The 14159-nt window shown below is 45.4% G+C and overlaps 1 pseudogene; it reads left to right on the top strand.

The window, feature by feature from the left end:
* LOC116467877 (fatty acid-binding protein 5-like) lies at positions 1–1313 on the top strand (annotated as a pseudogene).
* The last annotated feature ends 12846 nt before the right edge of the window (positions 1314–14159 follow it).

The following is a 14159-nucleotide window of genomic DNA, read 5'->3' as shown; positions in this document are numbered from 1 at the left end:
ATGCAGACCCAGGCCACCGCTCAGCAGCTGGAAGGAAGATGGTGCCTGATGGACACCAAAGGCTTTGATGAAGACATGAAAGAACTAGCAGTGGTAATAGCTCTGCAAAACACAGGTGCAATGGCCAGACCAGATTGTATCATCTCTAATGACAGCAAAAACCTCACCATAAAAACTGAGAGCACTTTGAAGACAACAGTTTTCTTCTTACACCCTGGTTAGAGAAGTTAGAAGAAACTACAGCTGATGGCAGAAAAACTCTGACTGTCTGCACTTACAGATGGCGCATTGGTTCAACATCAGGAGAGGGATGGGAAGGAAAAACACAACAAGAAAATCAAAAGATGGGAAATCAGTGGTGGACTGTGTCATGAACAATGTCACCTGTACTCAGATCTATGAAAAAGTAGAATATTATACCATGGAATACTATGCAGCCATAAAAAAGGATGAGTTCATGTGCTTTGCAGGGACATGGATGAAGCTGGAAATCATCATTTTCAGCAAACTAACGCAAGAACAGGAAACCAAACACCGCATGTTCTCACTCATAATTGGGAGTTGAACAATGAAAACACACGGACACAGGAAGGGGAACATCACACACTGGGGCCTGTTGAGGGGTGAGGGGAGAGGGGAGGGATAGCATTAGCAGAAATACCTAATGTAGATGACAGGTTGATGGGCGCAGCAAACCACCATGGCACATGTATACCTATGTAACAAACCTACACATTCTGCACACGTACCCCAGAACTTAAGGTATAATTTAAGAAAAAAGAAAATGAAAAAAAAAAGTAGAATAAAAATTTCACCGTCACCTTGGACAGGAATTAGCTATGAAAATAAACAAGCTCAGTTCAATGAGCAGAGCTCCATACTGCTGGGTTGTTTTTTTTCTTCTTCATGACTGTGTTCACTTATCTTTATCACAAACATGTTACATGCAACTATTTCGAAGTGTTGATGGTTAGGATCATCCCTTCGGTTAATAAATGTGTCCATGCTAAGAACAAAAACAAATATAAAACAAACAAAACAAAGAATGCAGTGTGTTTCCTTTTAGCAGCTATATGGCCTCAGGGCAAATTATTGACTTCTCTGACTCACAGATTCTTCATTTGTAAAATGGTCAACAAGAATATTGTCAATCTCAGAAAGTCATTGGCAAAGTTAAATGAGGAAATATATGTGAACGCTCGAGCACAGGGCTTAGCCGATGTCCATGCCTAATAAATGGTCCCCTCTCTCTTCTTTACTCCCTTTATCCCTGTAGCCATGTTCTGTCCCCCCAGGATGTTAGTCCTGAGTGAACGGCCAACTTTGTTTCTCTGTACAGGAACAGTTTGTCTTTCTCTTCCACGTTGCTGGTTTTCATCCTTGGATTGTCATTTTGTGTTTATTAATGATGGCGAGGTTGACTATTCTAGTAGCCAGTGGGCATGTCCTGTTTTCCCAGAGTCTCTTTCTGGACCAGCCCATCTGTGCACCTGGGTAGGGCTTGCTGATTTGTATGTGTCACGTTAGGACAAATGCGCTGGGAGCTGGCCTTTGGGTTGTGGGAACCTGAAGTGGCAGACGGAGGGGTTCTCCTCTGGGGTGCCAACTCACCGTACCTGCCAAAGCTCTCCGTTAGCAGTTCCTTCATCTAGGGCTAAATGGCTGATGTCTACCAGCACAGGATGAGGGGAGAGGGAGAGGGTGCAAGAGTGTGAGAGTGTGAGCAGCCGACAGATGCAGCTGTTTAGCAGATAGACTTTCATGAATCCCTGGCACAGCCCTGCCGGCTCACTCCCATCCCTCGCCATCCTCCTCTCCAGGACCGATAGTGCGCAATGGGCTGGCTGTATCCTCTTGAATTCCAAAACAGGACATGCCCACTGGCTACTGAGATGGGAGTTTCCGCTCTGTTGCCCAGGCTGGAGTGCAATGGCACAGTCTCAGCTCACTGCAACCTCTGCCTCCTGGGTTTTAAGCGATTGTCCTGCCTCAGCCTCCCAAGTAGCTGGGATTACAGGCGCCCACCACTCCACCTGGCTAATTTTTGTATTTTTAGTAGAGATGGGGTTTCTCAGTGTTGGCCAGGCTGGTCTCGAACTCCTGACCTCAGATGATCTGCCTGCCTCGGCCTCCAAAAGTGTCCTCCCATGCTCATTCTTGGCTGTGGTTTTCTACATTCCACTTCCTCCATCAGGATGCTTCTGTTTTCTACCTCCCTGAAATTCATTTAACTCCCTGTCCACTGAGGGGCCATCCTATTTTCTTCAGTTTTATGAGCTTAGTTTTCCTTCCTTCTTTTCTTCTTTCCTTCCTTCCTTCCATAATTCCTTCCTTCCTCCCTCTCTCCCTCCCGCCCTCCCCCCTTTTTTCTTCCTTCCTTCCATTTTTCTTTCTTCCTTTTCTTTCTTTTGCTCTCTCTTTCCTCTTCTTTATCTTCTCTTCTCTTCTCTCTTTTCTCTTTTCTTTTCTTCTTTTCTTTCTAGGATCTTGCTCTGTCACCCAGGCTGGAGTGCAGTGGTGCAATCACAGCTCACTGCAGCTTTGAATTCCTGGGCTCAAGTGATCCTTCAACCTCAGCTTCCCATTGTTTCTTTTCCTAATTTTAATGGCAAATCAGGAGGGGAGAAAGACAAACAAGTGTTTGGTTTGCTACACTGCAGAGGATGTCCAGACTAGCCTTTTAAAAGGCTGACTTCTTTTCTGACTTCTTTTCATTTGAAGGTTTTGATCCACACCAAAGTTCCCATGTCCCAGAAGAGGTACTACTTGCTGTTATGAACATTGACGCCCTTATATAAATGCAGGCTGTGAACACACCTTCTGATCCACCTCAATGGATCAGTCTAGATGTCATGCACCATAGGAGTTGCTGTGCATGCATAACTCGCTTACTCCTCATGGGAACCCAGTGAAGTGGGTATTACAATCCCCACCTTAAAGATGAGGTCATTGGGGCTTAGAAAGGAAACTAACTTGTGTGGGAATTTTTTACAACATTCATTCAAGAAATATTTACCAAAAGCCTTCTATGTGGCAGTCACTATTCTAGGTGCTGGGGATAGAGAAGTAAACAAGACAAAGTCCCTGACCTCCTAGAGCTTATATTCTAGTTGGCAGAGATGGACAATAAAGGAACTAACAAACAAACAAATACATGGTGTGTCACGTGGTGACTGTGCTATGGAGAAGAACAAGGCAGGAAAGGGAGGGGGGGCAGGAATTGAAGTAGGGCGCCCTCTTAGACTAGATGGGAAGGCCTCACTGAAAAGGTGGTGTCAAGACCCAAAGGGGGACAATACAAGCTCCCTCTTTGATAAACGACAACCACAAAATGAGTCTTTTTTCAAGAAGGGAAATCAGCTCTAATTAAATGGAGACTATGAACCCCGGGTGCGGTGGCTCACGCCTGTAGTCCCAGCTACTCGGGAGGCCGAGGCAAGAGGATCTCTTGAACCAAGGAGTTCAAGACCAGCTTGGGCAACATAATGAGACCTCTGTCTTTTCAAAAATAAATAAATAAATGGAGACTATAAAGCAAGGTACTTTATTTGGGTACTATACATGCATTTCTGTGGGAAGCTGACTTTCCAACCGTAAACAACTACATAAAGATACTGGATGAGCTGAGGCATGAGCTCAGGTGAAGTCCCAGTGAGCTCTGCTGTGTTCTCTGTCACAGGTTACAGGTTCCCCCACTTCGTTTTCCTACCATTTGACATAAGGAGATAAGAACTCTCCTGTCAAACTGTTTGATTGTAATATGCCTTTACTACCTAAAATATAAACTTTCATGTTTGGTAGACATCAAGGATGGTGAACCAGCTTTTAGCTACAAGAAGCCATAAGACACTATGCTACCACTTATGTAACAAAAGAGGAAAAGGTGCATACACACACACACGCGCACATACATGCACTCATCTTCACACACAGGTGCTGTCATAGCAGAGAATGCCCTCAATTCTTCTCCTCTCTAAATGTGTGCCCTCTTGCGAAGCGACTTTACAGCTCTTTCCACCATGATGTGGGGTCTATTTCTCCATCCCTTGAACCTGGACGTGGCCATATGAGGTTCATTAGCAAATATGATGAAAGCAGAAGCTTGAGAGGGCTTGCGTGTTGGAGTATAACCCCTTTTGCTGCTGGGAACTCTTCTGTCGTCACGTTAATTGGAGCTAGTCTCCCAGATGATGGGAGGCATGTGGCTATCACTTCAGCTGATGTTAAGTCAACTTCTAGACATGTAAGGATCCTCTGGTCCGCCCAGCCTGACAATTCCAGACATGTGACTGAGGGCCATCCTCTACCACCCAGCCCTGCTAAGCAAGCCCAGACTGAAGTGCTCCACTGGCCCGTAGATTCCCAAGCTTGTTTTTTTCTTCACTCACTAAGCTTTGAAGGGTCTTGTTATGCAGCAAAAGCCAACATATATGTGCAGAGAATATCTCTGGAAAGATTTTCTTAACTGCTAACATTGGTTGGCTGCTGGGTAAGGTGGGTGGGGTCAGAGGCAGGAATTACAGGGAAACTTTGTTCACTGCATTATACTTTTTTTTATACCTTTTGAATTTTGATCCCTATGTATTTACTTGTCCTAAACACACACACACACACACACACACACACACACACACAATTGTAAAATGTTATAGCCATAAAGCATGACTGATGGAGAAGAGAGTTTTCATCCATAAATTGTACATTTTGCTGTTACTTCAAAAATACAGTAGGTCATCATTTAAGGTTGCTGATAGGTCCTTGAGAACTGCAACTTTAAATGAAATGACGCATAACAAAACCCATTTGACCACAGGTTAATTGACAGAAACCAGAGGTAAGTTCCTACAGTATATTTCTGTCACAAAAGCATCACCAAACTTCTAGATAAAGACCAAACACTCCCAATATATTAACGCTGAAATAAATGCGAACTACACATACATTTATTTAAGATTGGTAAAAACAAATAAGATAATTAGTTACCCAATTGTTTCAGTTCAGGTGACCGGAGTCTATCCCTGCAACTCAGGGTATAAGGGGGGATCGAACCCAGGCAGGACACCATCCCGTCCCAGGGCACACGTTCACACACCACACTCTCTCACACACACACTCTCATGCCCACACTCACATCCCCACACTCACACCCTGTCTCCCTCACACACACACTCATATCCACACATACACCCACACTAACACACTCACCCCCACACTCCCTCACACACACACACTCACCTCCCCACACTCATACATGCACAGTCATGTACCCACTCACACCCCACACTTACCCACACCCTCACACACACCCACGCTCACTCACATATCCATACTCACTCAAACTGGGACAGTTTAAACACAATGTAGACAATTTAGATGTGCAGTTCACATCTTTGCACATCTTTGGGATGTGGAAGGAAGTCTGGGGACCTGGAGAAGACCCTGCAACACAAGCTCAGACACCCGAGGAGAACGTGCAAACTTCACTCAGAAAGTAGCCCCAGCAGGGAATCGATTTTTTCTCTCAGCAGCGTTATAATGAAATGACGTTAATCGAGGACCCGCTGTAACTGAACTGAAAACGAACATGCACGGCTTTTTATTTTGTTTCCCTTTCTCAGATGCATCTAAGACCTTTGTCCTCAACACAACCGAAGCCTCACCGTACTGTCTGGTGTTCCAGACAACAGCCCAGGCTGCAGTGGCTGAATGTGAGTGCTTCTGACAGTTTCTAAGCCTGTAACACCATGCAGTATTGTTTTTTCACATCTTGCCAAAGTTCTTATTCCGAGATCCACTTTCTTTCCACTGTAGTGTGCTACCTCCTTACTGGAGAAGAAGGATGAGAGCACTGGGATCTGAGCTATACTGGTTGCATCTGATTAAACTTGAACTGGCTTAGAAAATAGGAGGAGGCGGGGCGCGGTGGCTCACGCCTATAATCCCAGCACTTTGGGAGGCCAAGGTGGGAGGATTGCTTGAGCTCAGCAGTTTGAGATCAGTCTGGACAACATAGCGAGATGCCATCACTACTAAAAATTTTTAAAATTAGCCAGGTGTGGCCGAGCGCGGTGGCTCACACCTGTAATCCCAGCACTTTGGGAGGCCGAGGCAGGTGGATGACGAGGTCAGGAGATCCAGACCATCCTGGCTAACAGGGTGAAACGCCGTCTCTACTAAAAATACAAAAAAAAATTAGCTGGGCATGGTGGCAGACGCCTGTAGTCCCAGCTACTTGAGAGACTGAGGCAGGAGAATGGTGTGAACCCGGGAGGCAGAGCTTGCAGTGAGCGGAGATGGTGCCACTGCACTCTAGCCTGGGCGACAGAGCAAGATTCCGTCTCAAAAAAAAAAAAATTTAGCCAGGTGTGTTGGCACATGCCTGTAGTACCAGCTACTTGGAAGCCTGGGGTGGGAGGATCGCTTGAGTCTGAGATGTTGAAACCGGCGCGGGCCATGATCACGCCACTGCCCTCTAGCCTGGGCTACAGAGTAAGACCTTGTCTCAAAAAGAAAACAGTAAAAGAAAAGAGAAAGATTTATTCCCTTGCTCAATTCAGGGAAAGGCCAAACAATCTAACCATGGGAAAGGTGGGGGCGGCGCAGCCTCAGGAACAACTGTATCCAGGGACTTGAATGCTGCCAGGTTCTCTCTCCTGTTTCTCCTTGAGGTGGCCTCATTCCCTCTTCCTGAAGACAGTTTATGGCTGAGGGACTGCTGAAAACAACTGAGTCAGCATTTATGGCTTGCTGCATTAGAACGTAATGCCTTCTAATCTCTGGAGGTATAAGCTCAGACACCCGAGGGAGATCTCTGACTGGCACTCCCTCCTTGGGTCAAGTTCCTATGACTAGATGGGTCAACTATGGCTTGGAGATCAACCTCCCTTGAGCTCAGTCCAAACGCTGGAGTAGGAGAAGCAGCCATTTTCAGAAGAGATGGCTGCTTCCAGGAGTAAAGTAAGTGCTAGACGTAATACCAGAATCTGGGTGCAGAAAACTATGGGCTTTGGAGTCAAGATTAAGTAAGCTACTCAAAGTCACACTGTGGTGGTGGCCACTCCACACCTTAATTTTGTCATCAGTAATACCTACCCCATAGGATTGCCTTAGGTGTTGATGATAGCACACCCGGTGCACATAGTACGGGCGTCGGCACAGGTAAAAGCTCTTCACCGTTTCTGCTCAGCCCCAGCGCTGAATACACCTACTGGGGACCCTTCTGCAACATGAAAACTACTTGTGCATAAAGTCTCAGAATATTAGGTTGGAAGAGATCTGAGATATCATTCAGTCATCCCCAAGAGCTGGTCCACAAACTGGTCCCAGATATGACAGAGTTTTCAACAGCTAATGAAAACACTAGAAAAATAAAAAGAATGTAGAATATTCCATAAAACTAAGGGTACTCCATTTAAATGTTTGCCTTTTGTGAAAATATTATGTCCTAATTTTTTGGTACTAAAATGGTTTTTGTTTTTTTGTTTTGCGTGTTTTTGTGGGGATTTTTTGTTTATTTTTTGAGATAGGGTCTTGCTCTGTCACCCAGGCTAGAGTACAGTGGCACAAACACAGTTCACTGCAGCCTTGACCTCCTAGGCTCAAGCAATCCTCCCACTTCAGCCCCCTGAGAAGCTGAGACTACAGGCACATACCACCACGCCTGGATCATTTTAAAAATGTTTTGTATTAAAATGTTTTTATAATGAAATGATGACAGTTGGTGAGTTTTAAAAAATGTTTATTTGGCAAAATGAAAAGTTGGCAACCCTACATTGATTTCTATTTTTACCTCTTCATGAGAAACCCAAAAGTACAAGAACCACTGATCTAGCCCAACTCTTCATTTTCAAGTAGAAAAAAAGAAAAAAATCAAGCCCTAGGTTAGTTACATGACTTGCTCAAAGTCCTAGAGTTATTAGAAAGTGGCTACTACAGAATCACCCAGCATTTTGACTCAAGGTGGGATTACATCTGCTAGAATAGGTGGTTTTCTATCTTTAAAGTCTCTTTCATTATTATTATTATTATTTTTTTTTTTTTTTTGAGACAGAGTCTCGCTCTGTCGCCCAGGCTGGAGTGCAATGGCGTGATCTCGGATCACGGCAACCTCTGCCTCCTGGGTTCAAGCGGTTCTCCTGCCTCAGCCTCATGAGTAGCTGGGACTACAGGCTCGTGCCACCACGCCCGGCTAATTTTTGTATTTTTAGTAGAGATGGGGTTTCACCATGTTGGTCAGGCTGGTCTCGAACTCCCGACCTGGTGATCCACCCGCTTCAGCCTCCCCAAGTGCTGGGATTACAAGCGTGAGCCACCGCACCCAGCCCTGACTCCAGTTTTGAGCATCTGAAAGAAGTTCAGTAGGTCTGGAACACAGAAGCGGCCAAGGGACGGGGAAGTGGAAGGGAGAGTTTCAGGCAAGAGGAAGAGTGAGAGACAAGGCTGGAGGGGCAGGCAGGCTCAGGCTGCAAAGGCCTGGCAGGACACTCTGAGGAGCTGGACTTTATCTTCGTGTCAGGGAGAAGCCAGGAGATTGACTGGCTACAGATGGAGAGGAAAGTAGAGGGCGGCAAGACTGGAGGTAGGAGGTAATCTACTCATTCATTCAACAAATATTTGTGGAATATCTACCCTATGCCAAGCACTGTTCTAAGAAATGGAAGTGCAGCTGTGTGCAAGCGCTTGCTCCCACACCACTCATATTTTAGTCGGGGAGACAGATAACCAACAAATAATTTCTGAGAGTCGTCAGTGTGCTGGGAGGAAACAAAAATAAGGTAATAGATATCAACTGATAGAGGGCAGGAAGAGATGGGGTACCACAGGGAGGCAGGTTATGGGGAATATTGAAGAGCTGGAAGGAAAGACGTGGTTCGTCTCCTAGATGAAGATGGAGTCTTGTCAGTGCTGAGTACAGTTAAGGACTAGCAGATCCCAGTATTTATAAAAGCTACCCTTAAATGGAAGCATACAGATTGTTAGTGTAGTCTTCCCACTTGGTGATGTAAGCCTGAGTTTTACAAAGCAGTAATGTGGCAAGAATCCGGTTTCCTTCTCAGTTCTGGCAGGAGCTTTCTTGTGCAAAGGGATTGGGAGCAAGGGAAAGGCTGAGACAGATGTGTAGGCTTGGTCGTAGCCATCTCTCTTCCTGCAAGTCCGGTACCATTGGCTACATAAAGTCGGAACTTAGAGTAGGAGTGTGTGTCTCTGTGTTTGTGTATGTGTGTTCTCTTCTTGCCAATCTCTAACCTAATCTAACACTGCAGGAAGGCAAGAAAGGCCTCTCTGAGACAAGGATATTTATTGAAGCTAAGAACTGAATGAGCCAGGTGCAGTGGCTCACTCCTGTAATCCCAGCACTTTGGGAGGCCGAGGCAGGAGGATGGCTTGAGGCCAGAAGTTCTAGACCAATCTGGACATTATGGCGAGACTGCATCTCTACTAAGAAAATTGGCCAGGCCTGGTGGTGCATGCCTGTAGTTCAAGCTACTCAGGAGGCTGAGGTGGGAGGATCACTTGAGCCCAGGAGGTCAAAGCTGCAGTGAGCCATGATGGTGCCACTGCATTCCAGCCTGGGCAACACAGTAAGACCCTGTCTCAAAAACAAAAACTAACTGAACCCTAAGGAGTCAGGCTAACAAAGATCTGAAGGAAAAGTACTACAAGAAGGCAGAACAAGAGAGTGGTGAATTTGGCATGTTCAAAGCACAGAAAGAGAGGCGGTGTGGCTGAAGTATGTAGTGCCTGAGGGGGCACCAGTAGAAACGAGGTTTGAGAGGGAAGCAGTTGCCAGATCACCAGAGATCTTGAAGGTCTTAGTAAGGTATTTTTAAGTACACTGAGAACTCCTGGGAGTTCTGAGCAAGGGAAAGAAATTATCTGACATATTGTTTAAAAGAATTACTTTAGTTTATTTGTAAAGAATCAGTTGTAAAGGGGAAAGAAGGAAAACACAGAGCTCAGTTAGGAGACTATTGAAGAGGTCCAGGCAAAGACAGATGCTGCTTCAATCAGTGGCAAAAGTGATGGAGATGGAGAGAAGCAGATACATTTAGAATATCTTTTCTTTCTTTCCTTTTCTCTCCTTCCTTCCTTTCTTTCTTTTTCTTTCCCTTCCTCCCTCCCTCCCTCTCTCTCTCTTTCTCTCTCTTTCTTTCTTTCTGACAGAGTTTCGCTCTTGTTGCCCAGGCTGGAGTGCACTGCGCCTCCTGGGTTCAAGCAATTCTCCTGCCTCAGCTTCCTGAGCAGCTGAGATTACAGACACATGCCACCATGCCCAGCTAATTTTTTGTATTTTTAGTAGAGACAGGAGACGGGTTTCACCATGTTGGCCAGGATGGTCTCGATCTCCTGACCTCATGATCCACCTGCCTCGGCCTCCCAAAGTGCTTTTTTTTTTTTTTTTTGAGACAGGGTCTCACTCTGTCGCCCAGGCTGGAGTGCAGTGGTGCAATCTCAGCTCATTGCAACCTCCACCTCATGGGTTCAAACGGTTCTACTGCCTCAGCCTCCCGAGTAGCTGGGATTACAAGCGCCCGCCACCATGCCCGGCTAATTTTTATATTTTTAGTAGAGACAGGGTTTCACCATGTTGGCCAGGCTGGTCTCAAACTCCTGACCTCAGGTGATCTGCCCACCTCAGCCTCCCAGAGTGCTGGGATTACAGGCGTGAGCCACCGTGCCCAGCCTAGAATATCCTTTGGAGGTAGAATCAATACCTCACTAGTTGAAGGTTACAGGGGCAGGGATGATGGTAGAGATGAAGGAATAAGAGAAATAAGTCTGATTCTAGCATTTGAGTTGAGCAAATGAATAGATAATGGGACCATTTACCAAGATGAGGGAACACAGTGAGTACAGGGGTGAAAAATTAAAAATTCTATTTTAACGTTATGTTTGAAACACCTAGGCTGGGAGCAGTGGCTCATGCCTATAATCCCCGCACTTTAGGAGGCCGTGGTGGGCAGCATCATGCCCAGATAATTTTTGTATTTTTAGTAGAGACGGGATTTCACCATGTTGGCCAGGATGGTTTCGATCTCCTGACCTCGTGATCTGCCCACCTCGGCCTCCCAAAGTGTTGGGATTACAGGCGTGAGCCACTGCACCCGGCCAACGCCTGATTCTCTCTTACCGCAGAAGGGTCTCCTCCACGTGACAAAAAAAATATGGCTGTATTTGCTAAGCAATGCTAGCAGAAATACTTCTCCCCCATTCCCTGCTCCCAAGGATTAATTCCAGTTTAATGGGCTATGCGTCAGATGCTAACCATTGGGCCATTGTTATCAGAGGGCTGAGTTACTCTATTCGGTGTAGGTCATAAGCCAGGCAGCAGACCTGGGCTTTGGGGAACAGGGTCTGTTCCTTTTTGTGGGAAGTCACAAACCAAAAGCAATCACAGACCTCTACGGTATTCCTTTTCCATACCTACCACGTGATGTTAGACCTCTGTCTCTGACCTTCAGTTTCCTCATGATAAAAAGGATGTAGTGATTTCTTTCTTTTTCTTTCTTTCTCTTTCTCTCTCACTTTCTTTTTTTTTTTTCCCCCAAGACGGAGTCTCACTCTATCCCCCAGGCTGGAGTGCAGTGGCGCAATCTTGGCTCACTGCAACCTCTGCCTCCCGGGTTCAAGCTATTCTCCTGCCTCAGCCTCCCGAGTAGCTGGGATGACATGGCATGTGCCACCACACCCGGCTAATTTTGTATTTTTAGTAGAGACAGGGTTTCTCCATGTTGGTCAGGTTGGTCTCGAACTCCTGACCTCAGGTGATCTGCCCACCTCGGCCTCCCAAAGTGCTGGGATTACAGGCATAAGCCACCGCACCCAGCAGAGATAGTGATTTCTAACCTATCTCACCTATTTTAATAACGAGGCTCAAAGGACACAAGGTATGTGAAAGTGCCATACATGTATTTTCTTAGCTAGCAATATTGGTGAGGTCAAACTTTAACCAAGCTCACTAGGTAATGATTTATTAATATGTGGTGAAAGTCATAACTATTTTTAAAAAATGAATAATTTTCAACAACAAAAATGGCATTAACTTAGTAAGTGCATCAAATTTAGATGCCTTAAATGACAGGCTGGGGACCCTATCTAAGAAACAGGGTTAGGCCAGGCGTGGTGGCTCACGCCTGTAATCCCAACACTTTGGGAGGCCAAGGTGCGAGGATCACTTGAGCTGAGAAGTTTGAGACCAGCCTGGGCAACACAGTGAGACCCTCTCTCTACAAAAAATAAAAAATTAGCTGGATGTGGTGGTACATGCCTATAGTCCCAGCTACTCGGGAGGCCGAGGTGGGAGGAATGCTTGAACCTCAGAGGTGGAGACTTCAGTGATCCATGATCGTGCCACTGCACTCCAGCCTGGAGTGCAAGACAGTGCAAGACCCTGTCTCAAAACTCAAATAAAATAAGCTGGGTTATTATCTCTAGATGGACATTGATAAAAGGTATGGTATGTTAGGTAAAACTTTAATTTAAAGCACAGATTGCTAGTGCTGGAAAGCATCTTTACAGATAAGGGCTCCAAAACCCATAGAGGTGGACATAATTGTCCAAGATTACACAGCAGTAGGTGGACTAGCAGGTCCAGGTTGCAAGTGTCTCAACTACAATCCTTATTCTTTCTATCACATTGCCTCCCTTCCTTGGTACATTCTACTGAAACTTGATGGATCCTTCTCCAACTCTGAAGTCCACAGAGAATAGAATTTGAGATCTTCACATCCCAGAGTCTAGGGCTTCATTACTGCATCTTTAGTGCTCATAGTATTGGTGGAGAGGTACTTGGTCAAGGAGCTGTAGGACACCATTCCTTTCCTGTTCTGGTAACAAGAAGTGCAGTAAAACTAAGGAATGCGTACTAAGTGCTCGAGGAATACCTGTGAAATAATTCGGCAGCAAACTGGCAATTTGGCAACAAATGACAAGAGCCTAAAAATGTTGTTATTACTTGATCCACTAATTACACATGTAGAATTTATCCTAAGAAAATGTTCGGAAATAGAAACCAGTATCTATATACAAAAATATCCATCACAACATTTATACAAGTGAAACTTCTACACAAATGTCCAACAACAGGGAAAAAGTTAAATATATTGGGAGTATATATATAGGTGTGTTTATAGATATATGATGACTTACTATGTGAAGTAAATACTCTCATTATAAAATTTTAAGCTTAGCTTTTTTGTTTTAGTTTAAAGAGAGATCATTTGTACTGGAAAGTTGCATTAAAGGCCCAGCAAAATGCTTACAACAATGCCTAGAGGACTCCAGACCCATTCCCCAGGCAATTTGAAGATCTGGGACCTACCTGCCCAGGCCTCCCTTCTCCCACTTAATAGAGGCAGGTCTAAGGGCCTGGGAGGAAGAAGGTACCACAGAGAAGCAAGGACAACAGCCTCCTCCTCTTTGAACCAGGGTGGCCTTATACCAAAACATTTATTGAACTCACTGCTAAGGAACTCCTGTAGAGAGGAACTAAAAGTTATAAATAAGTTCTGCGGTAAATTCTAGCCCCAAATATACTAAATTTCATGTGTGGCTCCAGCTCTTTGGATCTGTCACCTTATCTATAAAACAGTGGGTTTAATATATCTGTCCCTGAGGCATCTATATTCTATACAATGATAAGAAGACTGGGCCGGGCGCTGTGGCTCACGCCTGTAATCCCAGCACTTTGGGAGTCTGAGGTGGGTGGATCATGAAGTCAGGAGATCGAGACCATCCTGGCTAACACGATGAAACCTCGTCTCTACTGAAAATACAAAAAATTAGCCAGGCGTGGTGGTGGGCGCCTGTAGTCCCAGCTACTCGGGAGGCTGAGGCAGGAGAATGGCAGGAGCCCGGGAGGCGGAGGTTGTGGTGAGCCGAGACCGCACCACTGCACTCCAGCCTGGGCGACAGAGCGAGACTCTGTCTCAAAAAAAAAAAGACTGCATTAAGGAAATACCGTGAATTCCTCCATGAGCCTGCCTCCGCCCCATCCCAATCTCCCACATTCTTAGAATGCAGCAAAATGAAAGAGTCCTGTTTCTAGCTCTCGCTCTGCCTCTAGTAGAGGTATGATTGGGATTCTCCCTTTAGTTTAAGCACTATATGTCATAAATTATTTTTAATATTACTTAACATTAATCTGCAGAATTATTACA

This window comes from Hylobates moloch, unplaced genomic scaffold (assembly GCF_009828535.3).
Source record: "Hylobates moloch isolate HMO894 unplaced genomic scaffold, HMol_V3 SCAFFOLD_5, whole genome shotgun sequence".
NCBI classification, from domain to species: Eukaryota; Metazoa; Chordata; class Mammalia; order Primates; family Hylobatidae; genus Hylobates; species Hylobates moloch.
Note: the sequence above shows the minus strand (reverse complement) of the source record. Positions and strands in the feature narration are given on the sequence as shown.